The sequence below is a fragment of the Ambystoma mexicanum genome, chromosome 2p, assembly GCF_040938575.1.
Source record: "Ambystoma mexicanum isolate Mex_15411 chromosome 2p, UKY_AmexF1_1, whole genome shotgun sequence".
NCBI classification, from domain to species: Eukaryota; Metazoa; Chordata; class Amphibia; order Caudata; family Ambystomatidae; genus Ambystoma; species Ambystoma mexicanum.
Window position 1 is genome coordinate 874158366 of NC_090923.1, and position 14604 is coordinate 874172969.

Consider the following 14604-nt stretch of genomic DNA (forward strand, 5'->3'; position numbering starts at 1 on the left):
CATGCAGGGGCACAGCTCAGCAATGACATGGGGAAACCATTCCCATGCTAAACCAAGAACGTTAACCATAAAGGTGGACGAAATCAAACTATTGAATCACCTGCATAGCATAGCCCAACCTCAAAAAGACCATAAAAGAAGGAGCACAAAGCTTGTGGGCTAAGGACCGGGACGGTTTGACGGTCACCTTTGCAGCTTTGAAGAAAGAGCCCTGAAGGGTAAACCAACAGCAGGGCCCATCACTGGAAAAGGAGTCAACGTTGGATTGTGCCTGGTTACGGGGAGCCCTCTCTAAAGAAAACATCACATAATGTGAGACAGTAAAGACCTTGGAGGATTTGCAATTAGGATGTTGGAATACCACAGGCTTCCACCACTTGTTTAGAAATAAAGACCTAGACTAAAAAGACCCATGATATCCTGTGTTTCCAAGAGTGTTGGCTGAGAGAACCACCCTTGTGCGGCGGCTTTCTAAGTTTCCTAAACCCGTCAATAAAAGGTCCAAAGGGCAGACCCCACTCGGGCCTGTTGAAATTAATTAAAATAGGCAAAGATATCCGTGTTTTAGATCAACACAATCCAAACACCTGAATGCAAATGTTAACATTGGAAATTGGGAAACCTGGAGGGGGATGCGGGGGTGGGTGGGCTAGACTGGTTCAATTACTGAATGTATATTGGAACCCTGCAAAAATGAAAGAGCTAGACTTTGTATCTTGTATTACCAATCTGATTGACTCAACAAGAGCGGAAAGAAACCTTGTCTATGCAATACTTTGCGGAGATCTAAATATAAGATGATGTGGAAACGAATTAGGCCACCCGAGCAAAAAAGAATCAGTTACGATTCCTGTGAAAGGGCAAGCAGATGGATGATGGAAATGGAGGCTTGGAACCTTCACTTTCTGAATGGACAAACAAAGGGGGATATTCCCGCTAATTATACGTAGCATAATGGCCCAGCTAAGAACTTCCTGGATTATTTCTTTGCAGCCTTAAATGTCCAGCAGGAAGGGAATTGCCTGATCATCACTAGAATGAGATTCAGTGATAATTCCCTAATGACATTATGTTGGAAAAGAGTCCCTGTAGCAAGAACCTTGGCAACCAACATCAATGTGTCTGTATCGGAAGGCAGAAATAGCCTGGCAATTTCCAAAGTAGAAGTTCTAAAATTAACCAAATAAATGGTGTCGAGGTAACTCGGATTGTGAAGGCAAACTGGAATATACACCCTTAGTAGCCAAATTTGTGGAGAGAATATAGTGTCAAGGAACCCCTAAATACTCCCTAAATAAAGCTACAATAACGACCTGGTGGAGTCCAGGAAACAATTTAGACGTGACATCAGAGAACTGAAGAAACTCCCAGGGGTACTCCGAGAACCGAAATTAAAACAAAGAAAACAGTATAAAAATTGGAGAACGTCATTTAAACATTTAAAATATCAGTTTGAATCAGAACTGATACTGAAACCTTTAAGCAGGAACAACTCCATAATAACCTGGGAACTAATCAATGCTACAGGTGTAACCCAAAATGCAGTGTAAATGGCGGGTTAGCTGAAGAAACCTGGGTTTACCACTTTCAATCCCTTTTTTGTGTAGATGCCTCAGGGGAATGTAATACTGGTTCTAACGTGGGTGGCCCGTGGTCATGGAAATTTGGAAAAAATGATGTTAAGCTGAGCACCTCCAGAGCCCCTGCCCCAGACAGCCTCACCAACAGTATTTTGAGACAAAACCCTGAGCAATGGTTAGATTTTGCATATGAGGTTTTTCAGTTAATAATGAGGAAAAAGAAAGTGCCACTTTCATGGAAGAAGGCAATAATTGTGCCCATCTTCAAGAAGGGCGATAGGACAAACCCAAAGAATTATCGGCCTAATACCCTCCTTGACATTCTGGGAACGCTCTTTGCATCTTTAATATTAGGGCACCTGACGAAATGGACCAGGGAAGCAGAGATCTTGGACCCCCATCAAACAGGATTTGTTAAGGGAGTAGGCACAACAGTAAATCTGTTTTTGATTAACCTTTTGAAATTGCAGACTATGAGGGAAAAGAACTAAAATCTATGTAGCATTCTTTGACCTGGAGCAAGCATTCCATGGGATATTCAGGGACACATTGTGGGAAAAGCAGAGGTTATTTGGCTGCCCGTGAGATCTGATAAAATCTATCGTAGAACTCGACTCGGACACCTCTATGCAAGTGTGTATGAATATGCAAGGGGGACTGACTAGAGAAATCATGACTTATCGGGGTCTAAAACAAGGTTGCCCTTTGGCACCACTCTTGTTCAACCTGTATACTTTTGATCTGGCAGAACACCAAGCAAGGGTGAGAGCCTTTCCCCCCAGAATAAACGGTTGTCCAATACCCTGGGTCCGATACGCGGACATTTTATCTTGTTGGATAAAACTCCAATAGGAGACTGGTCAACCTAGAAACCTGAATTGAGAAAATGGATCTGCGTGTAAACCCTAAAAAAATCAAAGGTGGTGATAATCAACCCAGGTGTTAGAACTGATTTCCTATACTCTGACCTGGTGGACAGATGTATAGACGGCCAACCTATATTGTAACAGGGACAACTCTGGGGAGATGTAGCCAAACCAATTCAGGTAGCAGTGACAGGGTGGTGAGCTTGTCCACAAAGGGTTCCACAGTGCGGTCACACAATGGGGATCACAGATTACACCTAGACAGGATGTATACAAATACAGTTCTCCAGCATGGGGTCTGGCATGGATTCACATGCTCATGAATATTCCCTGTCGTCAGGCTGGGAATCCTCGGTAAAGAAAAAATCAGTTTCAGTTTCGTTTCTGAACTGTCTTTCTACTAATAATCAATCTGGGTCATACTGCCCCAGCCAATGACTGCCCTCTACCTAAGCCCCTCCTCTGGCAGGCATCTTCAGATTCTTACTGCACGTTCAAGTGTTGGAAGTCCTCGTGCTTAGCTCTCAAGCTTTTACTTGTGTATTGCGTTTTTCAAAGAGTTTACTCTTATTTATTTGGTCAATTCGAGCCTCAAGCTCCACCGATTCTTCTTCCGATCAACGGGGACCCGTTTCAGAATTTTCTACGCCCCTCAAGGGTGAATTTTCATCAAATTCCACTTCTTGGAGGATTCCGGAAGATCTGTGAGGCCTACCCTTTGTGGACATGGCCCAGGACAAAGGGGATTTGATGCCTACTGGACCCAGGCTGTTTAGAAACTGCCCAGGATGTGGGCTGCAGAACATCTTTAAGGAGGACGAACACTCCCGGTGCCTCTACTGCCTGCATGCCGACAAGTTGCACATGGATGACTGTGCATTCTGCAAGAACATGTCCACCCGGACCATCAAGGACTGTCGTAAACGACTCGCTGACTGGCTGGAGGCGAAGATCCCAGCAGCAGGTGAGAGGAAGAAATCCGAGCGGTCTTCTAAGAACTTTGAAGGTGCTCTGATGACGGGGGCCCAACAAAAGGCAAAGCACTGCGAGTCCGTGGGCACCGGGAGCGCTGTTGATTCAGGCTCCTCGGCTGCCAGGCAGGGCACGAAGTCACTGACGCCGTCAACCATGAGCCAACGCTCCGGCTCGGTGAAAAGGAAGTCGGAGAACCCAGATAAGCTTCGGGAGAAGCCCCGGTCGATAGTGACAGAAAAAGCCAAGGGGGAGCGAGGCGGTGACCCTCCCCCCACGGTATAGGCCTCAGACGCACCCAAGGTCGTGAATGCCCAGGTTCACCCGGCTAAGGCCTCGATTGAGGGAGTCGTGGCGGCCCTGGCGAAGCCTGCGAGGTGACCCCAGTGGAGATGATTTCCGGGCCTAGAGTTTCCCTGCCTCCCCGCAGGGAATTGTCTTTTCAGCTTAACGAGAAGACCCCGTGAAACCCTGGGACGAGAAAGAGGGAGGGCATGGTAGCCCTAACGGACACAGATACCTCCTCCGAGGATGGGCTATCTGGCGTCAGAGATATCCTGGACAAGAAGTTCGAGGAGGTCAGGACCTACGGGAAGGATCCCGATGAGGCAGACGAAGAGAGCCACGGTGGAGCCGACGTGGAGTGGCGGGCCGAGGAGGAAACGACCACGCCCCAGCCGACACTCCCATCGCAACCAATGCCTCCTCTGCAGGACTATTGGGGAGCAATCTTGATGGCTTTGCAGACCCTGTGCACAGAGAGAAGGGCAAGGTTGCCCTTACCTCCAACTGACATTCCATCGGTGCCTGGACCGTTGGGGAGCCCTCGGAGCAAGCAGAGGCAAGTCCACCCCCCGTCCATCCTTCACCCACATCCCCTCCGCCGAGGGACGAGACGGGGACGGATGACTGCGGCGACGGCGGAATGGATCTCCCGTCACCCCCCGCCCAGGCTTCCCCTCCCGACGAAATTGGCTCCTTCCACGCCATGATAGACAGGGCTTCGGAGCTCTTCCAGCTGTGCCCCGAGGAACAGAAGAAAGAGGGATTTCTGTACCAACGACGGGAAGCGAAGAGGAAAACCGTACTCTTGAGTCGCTCTGTTGGACGACATCTGGGACGAAGGGCTGTCCCTCCTGAAGAACCCGTTCACGGCCCCTGCGAAGAGAGACTGGTACAAGAAGTAGTACCGGGTCCCGGAATCCGCTCCTATGTGCCTCAGGGCTCAGCCGACTCCGGATTCAGTGGTCTCCACGGCAGCTAAGAAGAAAGCGGCAGGGGTCATCTTGTCGGCTGCGACGACCATCAACGCAGCCAATGCCCTCGTGATCGTGGCCTGCTATGATAGGGAGCTGTGGTTCTAGATCGCCCCTATCCTGGACTTCCTCCCGGACGACAAGAGGACGGAAGCCCTTGAAATCCTGCAAGAGGGCGAGGTGGCTTCGGACCACGCCATCACGGTAGCCACGGATATCGCTGACGCTGGATTTCATCAGATGGGCAACATCGTTTGCCTTCGCCGGCGCTGTTGGCTCAGGGCCCCCGACTTCTGTCAAGACGTGCAGACCAGGGTACTGGACATGCCCTTCGACAGAAACAACCTGTTTGGCAAGGCAGTAGACGAGTCACTGCAGGCCTTCGAGGCTGACACTGAGACAGCCCATGCCTTGGGCACTCTCCGACGGCCATCCTTTCGGACCTCCAGGGGCAAATCCCAAGTTGCCTCCAAAGGATTCAGCGGCAGTTCCTTGTCATACCGCCAGGCGGCCCGCTCCTCGTCGCAGGAGGCCTACAGAGGATGCAGCAAGGCCGGTGGATACCGTCGTCACCAAGGTGGCAAGGCCTCGGCGAAGCAAGACTGAACTGGCCGTGACATCGGGCCCCCACCCGAGCACATCGGTGGGATGCCGGCTGGCGAATTTTGTCAGCGTGTGGGAGTCCATCTCCATTGACCATTGAGTGCTGGATGCCCTGGCCCACGGACACACTGTGGAGTTCCAAAGGAAGTGTCCTATTTTTCCACCTGAGGCCAGGAAAGAAATCCACGTTCCACAGCTACTTCTGGAGGTACGAGCAATGCTAAAAAAGGGCGTGATAGAACTCGTCCCAAAGAGGCTCCGGGGCTCCGGAGTATACTCACGGTACTTCCTCGTCCTAAAGAAGACCAGCGGCTGGTGGCCCATCCTAGACCTTCGACGCCTCAACAAATACATCAAGTCACAGGAGTTCCGGTTGGTCACCCTTCAGCACATGCTGGGACAACTGGAGGAAGGTGACTTCCTGTCGTCGCTGGACTTGGAGGAGGGCTACTTCCACATCCCCATACACAAAGGACATCGAAAGTTCCTACGGTTAGTGGTCCAAGGATGGCACTACCAGTTCAAGGCCCTGCCCTTCGGATTGAAGTCGGGGCCAAGGGTCTTCACCAAGTGCCTGACACTGGTGGCGGCGCGGCTGCGCCTGCAGGGGATTCACTTATACCCCTATCTGGACGATTGGCTCATCCGAGCAAAGTCAAGGGAACTTGCCGTTGGTCACACATCGAAGACCGTCCGCCTGCTCACGGAACTGGGATTCTTCATCGACTTCGCAAAGTCCCACTTGGAACCGTCGCAAGACGCCCTGATCCTGGGAGCCAGACTCGACACGGTGGCACGGTTGGCTTCACCATCAGAGGAGAGGACGAAGGCCATCCTGGGCAAGGTACAACGGCTGTTGACCATGGAAGTGGCCAGAGTGAGGTCCATCAAGCCCCTGCTCGGCATGATGTCATCGTGCATCTACCTCATGCGTCTGTGCAGCTTGCGGATGCGGCCACTGCAGGAGTTCCTCGATGCCCGTTGGATACAAGCGGCAGGCCTCTTCGAAGACAAAATCTCCCTCAACAAGACTTTCTGTCAAGCGATCCCGTGGTGGGGCACCCGCGCGCATCTCGCGGCGGGCATGGACTTCCAGACCCCAGTGCATCAGGAAACGGTGACGACGGACGCCTCCCTGGAGGGATGGGGAGCGCACACCAGAGATCTCCACGCAAGAGGCCTTTGGCTCCTGGAGGAGAGGTCCCTGCACATCAATGTCCTGGAGCTCTGGCCCGTGTTCTGGGTCCTCGGGTCTTTCCTTCCGTCCCTCAAGGGCAAGGTGTTAAGTGTCTTTACCGACAACACCACCACGATATTCTACATCCGGAAGCAGGGGGGCACCAGATTCCCAGCCCTATCCAAGGAAGCGCAGGATCTGTGGCACTGGGCCGTGGCCCAAGGGATGTTCCTGGTACCCTTCCATCTGGCAGTAATAAAGAACACCATCGCCGACTCACTCAGCAGAGAGCTGCGCTCTTGCCACGAGTGGGAGCTTCGGCAGGATCAAGTGAATCTCCTTTTCTGACGATGGGGCAATCCCCAGATCTATCTATTCACGATGGCGACGAACACCAGGTGCCAGAGGTTCGCCAGCAGGTTTCCCCAGCCGGGGAGCATGGGCGATGCATTCTCATTCCCCTGGGACGGCCTGTTCCTGTATGCGTTCCCACCGTTGCCGTTGCTGCTGCGACTCATCAATCAACTCAGACGGTCCCGGTGCAGGATGATCCTCGTTGCACCGGCGTGGCCGAGGCAGATTTGGTTCCCGGACTTTCTGGACATGTCATCGTCCCCCCTCAGTCAAACTGCCGACAGACGTGGATCTTCTCGCCAGGGAAGGAGGCGCCATCCTACATCACGACCCAGGATTTCTGATCCTGCAGGCCTGGCTTCTGCAGCACTAGAGTTCGGAGGGTACGATATCCCGGCGGACTGCAAGGAGGTGCTTGCAAAGGCCAGGGCGTCCTCGACTCTTAAGTGCTATTGACACAAATGGAAGAGGTTCTCTGTCTGGTGCCGTGCACAGAAGATCCAACCCTCTGCGGATTACAGCCCCTCAAGTGCTGCCGTACTCGCTGTCGCTGGCCAAGGCAGGGCTGGCTCATGCCTCCATCAAAATCCATCTGGCGGCGATCTCCCGCTACACCAGAACTCCGGGGCGGTCGTCGCTGTGGTCTCATCGCCTGGTGAAGGAGTTCATGAAAGGACTGTTCCGCTCCTTACCGCCGGTGAAGGCTCCGGCGTGGGAACTCAACCTGGTGCTGACAAGGCTCATGGGTCTGCCATTCGAGCCTCTGCATTCGGCACTGTTGAAGTTCCGATCGTGGAAGACAGTGTTTCTTGTGGCCATCACCTCCGCACGACGAGGGGAGCGATCCAGGCCCACTCCTGTAAACCTCCATATCTGGCATTCCACGAGACGAGAGCAGTATTGAGGACGCACCCATCGTTTATGCCCAAGGTGCCGTCAGACTTCCATCTCAACGAGCCCTGGGTGTTACCTGTTTTCTTCCCGTCGCCTTCGTCGCCAGCTGAGAGGACTTTGCACTCGCAGGATGTAGCTAGAGCGCTGAAGTTCTACGTGGACCGCACAAAGAGTTTGTGAACTTTGGCCCTGTGAACCAAGGGCAGGCCTTCTCGAAGGCTTCCATTTCCAGATGGCTCTCCGGCTGCATCATGCACTGTCACCGGTTGGCAAACCGACCGTTGCCCGGCCGTCCGAGAGCCCATTCAACCAGAGTGATCGTTGCTACTGTGGCATTCCTGTCTGGTGTGCCCCTGCTGGACATCTGCAGGGCTGCCACGTGGAGGTTGTCGCACACCTTCACGAGATTCTACTGATCGACCGGGATTCCAGGGAGGAGTCCAGAGTTGGCCAGGCAGTGCTGCGCAACCTGTTTGATTGAAGGGGAGCCTGGTGAGGAGGTAAGGGATGCTTAATGTTGAGTTGTTGAAATGCTTAATGTTGAGCCTTGACACCTCAACAAATACATCAAGTCACAGGAGTTCCCGCTGGTCACGCTTCAGCACGTGCTGGGACAACTGGAGGAAGTTGAATTGTCCAACCCTAAGTTGTCTGTTTACTGCTATATTATATTGTATACATGAGCATGAGAATCCATGCCAGACCCCATGCTGGAGAAGAAACAAGTTACTTACCTGTAACTGTTGTTCTCCAGCGTGGGTCTGGCATGGATTCACATGCGAACCCTCCCTCCAACCCCTCTGCGGCTCTTCTCTTGGTCCTACTGCCACTTTACATGCTACCAAATCAGAAGATGGCTGCCAGAGGAGGGGCTTAGGTAGAGGGCAGTCATTGGCTGGGGGCAGTATGACCCAGAGACCATTGATTAGTTATTAGTAGAAAGACAGTTCAGAAACGAAACTGAAACTGATTTTTTCTTTAGCGAGGATTCCCAGCCTGACGACGGGGAATATTCATGAGCATGTGAATCCATGCCAGACCCACACTGGAGAATAACAATTACAGGTAGGTAACTTGTTCCTTATTTATATAAAATTACTGGCAAGTAGTTATCTCACAAGAATATTCAGCTGAATGCATATACACATTCACTTTGTTATAGGGCATAATACACATCAGAAATTCCTGCAAAGGAAAGGTTACAATAGTATTATGCACTTATGATCCACAGAGATGATTCCTAGCTAAAATTGTCCAACCCTAAGTTGTCTGGGGCCTTTTGCCCAATAGTTCAGGTAAAAATTCCACAGAAGTTGTGAAGCGGGACAAAATGTAGATAGGGTTTCTGGGGTCCAGTGAAGGGTCCTTAGGGTGAGGATACAAGTTAGACTAATGCCCAACAGTTGGATGTCTTGCGCAAGCAAGCAATGGCAAAGCCAATAATGTGAGAATTAAGGTTTATTATAAACCCTTTGATTTACAATGGGAGTATATGGGTAGATTAGAAGCTCTGTAACTTACCCCCCGTACTGCGCTTCTTCCCCAGACTTGGCAGGACAAAGGAAGATGGTCTGAGGTTGCTTTTCCCGCTGAAAGTCGCTGTCCTCGATTCACAGTGGTTGCAGGTTCGAGCTGATCTCCGGTTGGTATCTTTCACTGTTGCAAGGACTCTACATTGAAGAATGCAGCAAACTTCGATGCAGGCGCCTTCTCAGGACTGGACTCTGGTCAGGTAAGCTATTTCGGACAGTGGTCACCAAAGCACAGTGACACAAAAGAACTCTGCAGCTGCAGTCGGACTTTCCCTCCTCTCTCGGGTCCCCTCAAAGCTAGGATGCTAAAATTTCACAGGAGGTAGTCTCCTAGGGTCAGCTGGGGGTCATCCAAGTTTCAAGCCGACAGCACGGTAGCCCAAAAACAAGGCTGTTCAGCCACAGGACGGTTCCAGGGCACTTCCGAAGGCTTCCTTTGCAGGGCACCAAGCAGACGTCAGTAATTGATGGTCCCTGCACTCCCAGGGTCGCATTTCCTTCGCAGGACTGCCAAAAGATCACGAGCAAGGCAGTGCTCCTCCAGGACAGCAGCAGAAGTTGGTTGCCAGGCATCCATCAATCAGGTCTCAGGTTTCTTTGCACGTCTCATAGCTGGACAGGATACTTGGCTCCTTCAGGTTTCTCCAGGATCTCTAAAGAATGGGTGCAGGGGTCCTCTTCCTATCCTAAAAGCCAGTTAACAGCTGAAACTCCCACTAGCCATTAGCAGGACTAGCCCACTCACTCAGCCCCGCAGTGGTCAATCGGGACCAATGGCGGGAACATTCATACATACCACTCACACACCGAAATCAGTTTGTGTATTGGGACCAGACAGTCCCAGCACACATCCTGCCAGCAAACGCACATAGCTCTCCAATAGCCCACCCAAAGCTTCTGCTTTCCCAGACACTGGACGTCCTTATAAGGATTTTCCTGGCCTCTCAGGCCAGGAAGAAGGCTGAAGAACAAGATGGCAAAAGAACAAGCCATGTTTGATCAATAGCCACAGTTAGTAGCCAAACGCAGTAAGGCTAAAACGAAAATTCAACAAAAAAAATAAAAAGCTGGAAAAAGTCACTGCTGCCACCAGCTTATCTTTGCACGACTAGATTAACCAAAAATCATCTGAGTGTTAGTCTAAGGCAAAACAAAAATGCACCCCATTGTGCTGCAGTGTAAGCTGCATTGTACAATGATAAAAAGTTATCACAGCCCTCGTTCCAAGCTCCATCTCCCCTTCCTTTTACCAGCCCGCCCCCACTCCGTTGTGATTGGTTGTTTTGCAAAGGCTGTATTCCGGCACTGCTCCCTGCTCGCCTGTTTTTTGGATGGCGATGCAGGTGAGTGCACATGTGTCTAGTTCCCCTGGGCCTCGATTTTGCTGTTCCCACAATCATGTGTACACCCCAGCCCTCGTTCCGAGCTCCATCTACCCTTCCTTTCCCTCCCTCCCGCCTCCCAGCCCACCCCTTACCCTGATTGGATCAATAGATGGGCTTCCCAGGGCAGCCCTCTGCCCGGCAGCACCTGCGGCTAAGGGCGGCTCCAACAGAGGCGGCTCCAGATCGTATCTGCAGGTATCCGCAGAAGAAGCAAGAAGTCAGTAGCCTGACGCCAACCAACACCAACCAATAAGTAAGTGTGGCAAGGGTTAGAACTGAAGCAATTACTTAATGCCAGACAACCCTACCACTCATACCTACAAGCCCTACGGTTGTAATTCTTGCATTTAGACTGTACTCCCGACAACATTGGGCATCTAGATAGTCTGTACAAATATCATTGAGTATACCCTAATATCTTCAATGTGCAAAGTTGCATCTAGAAAGTGTGCCTAATAGCGTCACTGTGATATAGTGACATTTAGAAAGTGTGCCTACTAGCGTAACTGTGGTATAGTTGAACTTAGAAAGTGTGCCTAATTGCGTCACTCTGGTATAGTGGAATTTAGAAAGTGTAATAGCGTCACTGTAATATAATTGAATTTACAAAGTGTGCCTAATTATCTCTACTGTACAAAGTTGAATCTAGAAATTGTGCCTAATAGCATCACTTTGTCAAAGTTTGAATTTAGAAAGTGTGCCTAATAGACACCTAATAACCTCACTGTGGTATAGTTGAATCTAGAAAGTTTGCCTAATATCATCAATGCTAAAGTTTATTCTAGAAAGTGTGCCTTATTAGCGTCACTGTACTAAAGTTGAATCTAGAAAGTGCCTAATGGCGTCACTGTAGTATAGTCGAATTTAGAAAGTGTCCCTAATTAACAACACCGTGGTATAGTTGAATTCAGAAAGTGTGCCTAATAGCGTCACTGTGGTATAGTTGAATCTAGAAAGTGTGCCTATTAGCGTCACTGTGGTATAGTTGAATTCAGAAAGTGTGCCTAATAAGCATCACTGTGGTATGATCAAATTCAGAAAGTGTGCTTAATTAGCGTCACTGGTATAAACGAATTCTGAAAGTGTGCCTAATAGCGTCACACTGGTATATTTGAATTTAGAAAGTGCTCCTAATAGCGTCATTGTGGTATAGTTGAATTCTGAAAGTGTGCCTAATAGCGTAACTGTGGTATAGTTGAATTTAGAAAGTGCGCCTAATAGCGTCATTGTGGTATAGTTGAATCTAGAAAGTGTGCCTAATATCACTGTGCTAAAGTTTAGTGGATGGAGTGGATATATCTCTGTACTCCGATTCTGCTATGTATATGCTATGTACCAGTATCCCTGTTTTATCTGTATCACATGTTTACCCTATCCATCCTGTCGCTTTATATACATATGCCGCAATCTATGCCCCCTGTCCTGCTCTCGTGCTTGGTCGCAGGCGCTTTACTGATAACCACCATGTCACACTACTATGCTTACTGTCTCCTACACAACATCATTCAACTAGAACACAGCTATGCTATGACACATTCGGCCTAGCTGTTCTCATAGTAACATGTCCCCACGAACAACTCCTCATCCTAATAAAGCACAGCTAGCTGAGCACATTCCGGCTAGCTTAGGCGTCTCCTCGGGCATAACGCAGCCAGAACACAGTCTTGGTGTCCACCCTCCAGACTGAACACATCCAACTGATTTCCTCAGCACCAACCTACTGCTAAGAAGAGGCTATCATGCAACAACCACACCAGCTGCACACATATCCGGTGCGCCCACGCACCATACGACACTCTCTCTCTACTGACTTGAACTGCGGTTCCCGAGGGCGTTCAACCTACCAGCGCTTTGAGGTCATACCAGTGATACATAAGGCGCTATATAAATTCCAAGTAACATAACGTAACCTAACAAGTGATACAAAAGTAACCAAAAGTTGTAACACGACTAAGGGAAACAATGTTTCCCAGTACTGACAGCCTGAAGGTTGTGTTGTTTCCCCATGACATATGAGCAAAAGCCAGTGCAGTGAAGCTTAAGGCTTCACTGTACTGCAGAAAGTACAGGTCAGATTAAAAAATAAAAGCAAAATGTTTGTGGGTTTCCATAAAGATGGAATGAAAGGTGCAGTAAAGAGAATTCTTTCCTAACACCCCCCCCCCCCCGCAGACTAAGGGGCATGTGGAACTAATCCACCCCTGGATGGGTCCTCTGTTCCAGTTGGTGACCCCTTTTTGACAGCCCCTCAAAATTGCTGCATTTCGGATCTGGCCTATGCCCAATAGTGAAGTTCAAGAACTGCAGACTGATGAACCACCTGAGGCACATGGCATTCCCGTCCCCTAATATCTGTCAACCACTTCAAAGGCTTAGGGTGAGCAATATAGAGTGAAGTGAGTCCCATGGAAGTAGGACCTCAACTTCCTAAGGCACCATACAATGGAAAAACAACTCATCTCCACCTGGGGCCAACTGAGTTCTCCACTTCTAAACTGGTAGCCGATTAGACATATAGTATGTTCCTCACCTTTGTCATTAAGCTGTGAATGTTTTCTAACTATCCCAGTGTCCTAGGCATCTGTCTGCACTAAGTAAGGTCTCTTCTAATCGTGACCTTAACCCAGGGGCCTGGTCTAAGGATTCCTTCAGGGCAGTGGAGGCCTTCTCACACTCAGGAATCCATAAGAACTCTTTAGGTCGTCTCCTATGAGTAGTGAGGGCAGTCGGAGGGATTGCTATAGGCTGCCACCTTTTTCCTGTATTTGCCAGTGAGGCCCAGGAAAGTCCTCACTTGGGCTTTGTGTAGCGGGGGTTGCCCAGTTCTGTACATGAAGTGCGTCACTTGCAAGAGGTTGCATCTTGTCCCCGCATACACCAACTTCATTGGCTGACTTGGCTGTCTTCCTGAACAAGTTGCCCTGATGAAGGTCCTGACACCCAGTCTCTTGAGTCAGACCAGTTCTGTCCAAGTGGGGGTTGAATCTGCCATGTCATCCAGACATGTATTGCTGATTTCCATTTTCCCATTCAGAACAGGGTCTAGGCTCATTTGACAGGTGTCATTTGCAGCCACCAATCCAGAGGTCCATACACTGAAGTAAAACTCAGAAAACACCAAAACTGCTGTCTCCTCCTCAGTATAGACTGCAAGGGATATGTTGCCAATCCTGCCGAGAGATCATAACAGCAACTGTACTTTTCATTACAGAGCTGATCCACAAAGGTTTTACCTCTTAGTGAAGTGTTTGTCTCTGTCTTGGGCACAGAATACTGTGCTCTAGTGTCCATGCAGAATCCAAAACTGGTGTTACCTGTATACCCCTCCAGATCCTCAGATTTGAACTCTGGACAGCTAGAATGCTCAAACACTCTTTGTTCCAACACAGGGTGGATCTCACACCAACTATCAGAACTTTCTCTTGGTTCTGAGTCGCCACCGTACCCAAACTTGGTGGGTTCACTTGCTCCCAGAATACAGTCACACCATCCTGCTATAAAGGGTGTCGTTGACAACAGGGGCAGAGGTTGCTTCAGCAAAATCTCCAGCCCACCCTGCTGATGTGGGCTCAGGTGAAGAGACACTAGGTCACACTCACTGAAGCTATTGGAAGGGCTGCCTTTCCACAGGGCAGGGAGACACAGATTTCTCTGGCTCCCATTCTATAGCCATAATCAGGGCTCCAATGTTATCCCTCAAGATACAATCCTCCATATTATACCTAGCAAACTGCATGGCAACCTTTCCAGGTCCACCAAAGCCTTGAGAATAGTTTACCCTGGCAAGCTATGAAGCATGGCAAGGCCCAGACCACTGACAGGTGGTCAGGGATTTGCAGAATAAGTTTGACAGGAGTAAGTCCTCCTTCTCTGGGGCTCACTGAGAGCTTTAATCAAACTCATGAGAGATCTGACGGATCTTTCTCTCACACCATCCTCCTGTGGATGAATGCTCAGTGACACTTGACAGGTTACTTCACCATCC

The 14604-nt window shown here is 49.8% G+C and overlaps 1 protein-coding gene across 1 annotated transcript in view; it reads left to right on the forward strand.

The window, feature by feature from the left end:
* WDR62 (WD repeat domain 62) overlaps positions 1 to 14604 on the forward strand; it is a 2486568-nt gene that overhangs the window by 1777470 nt on the left and 694494 nt on the right. The gene's annotated exons all lie outside the window — the stretch shown is intronic.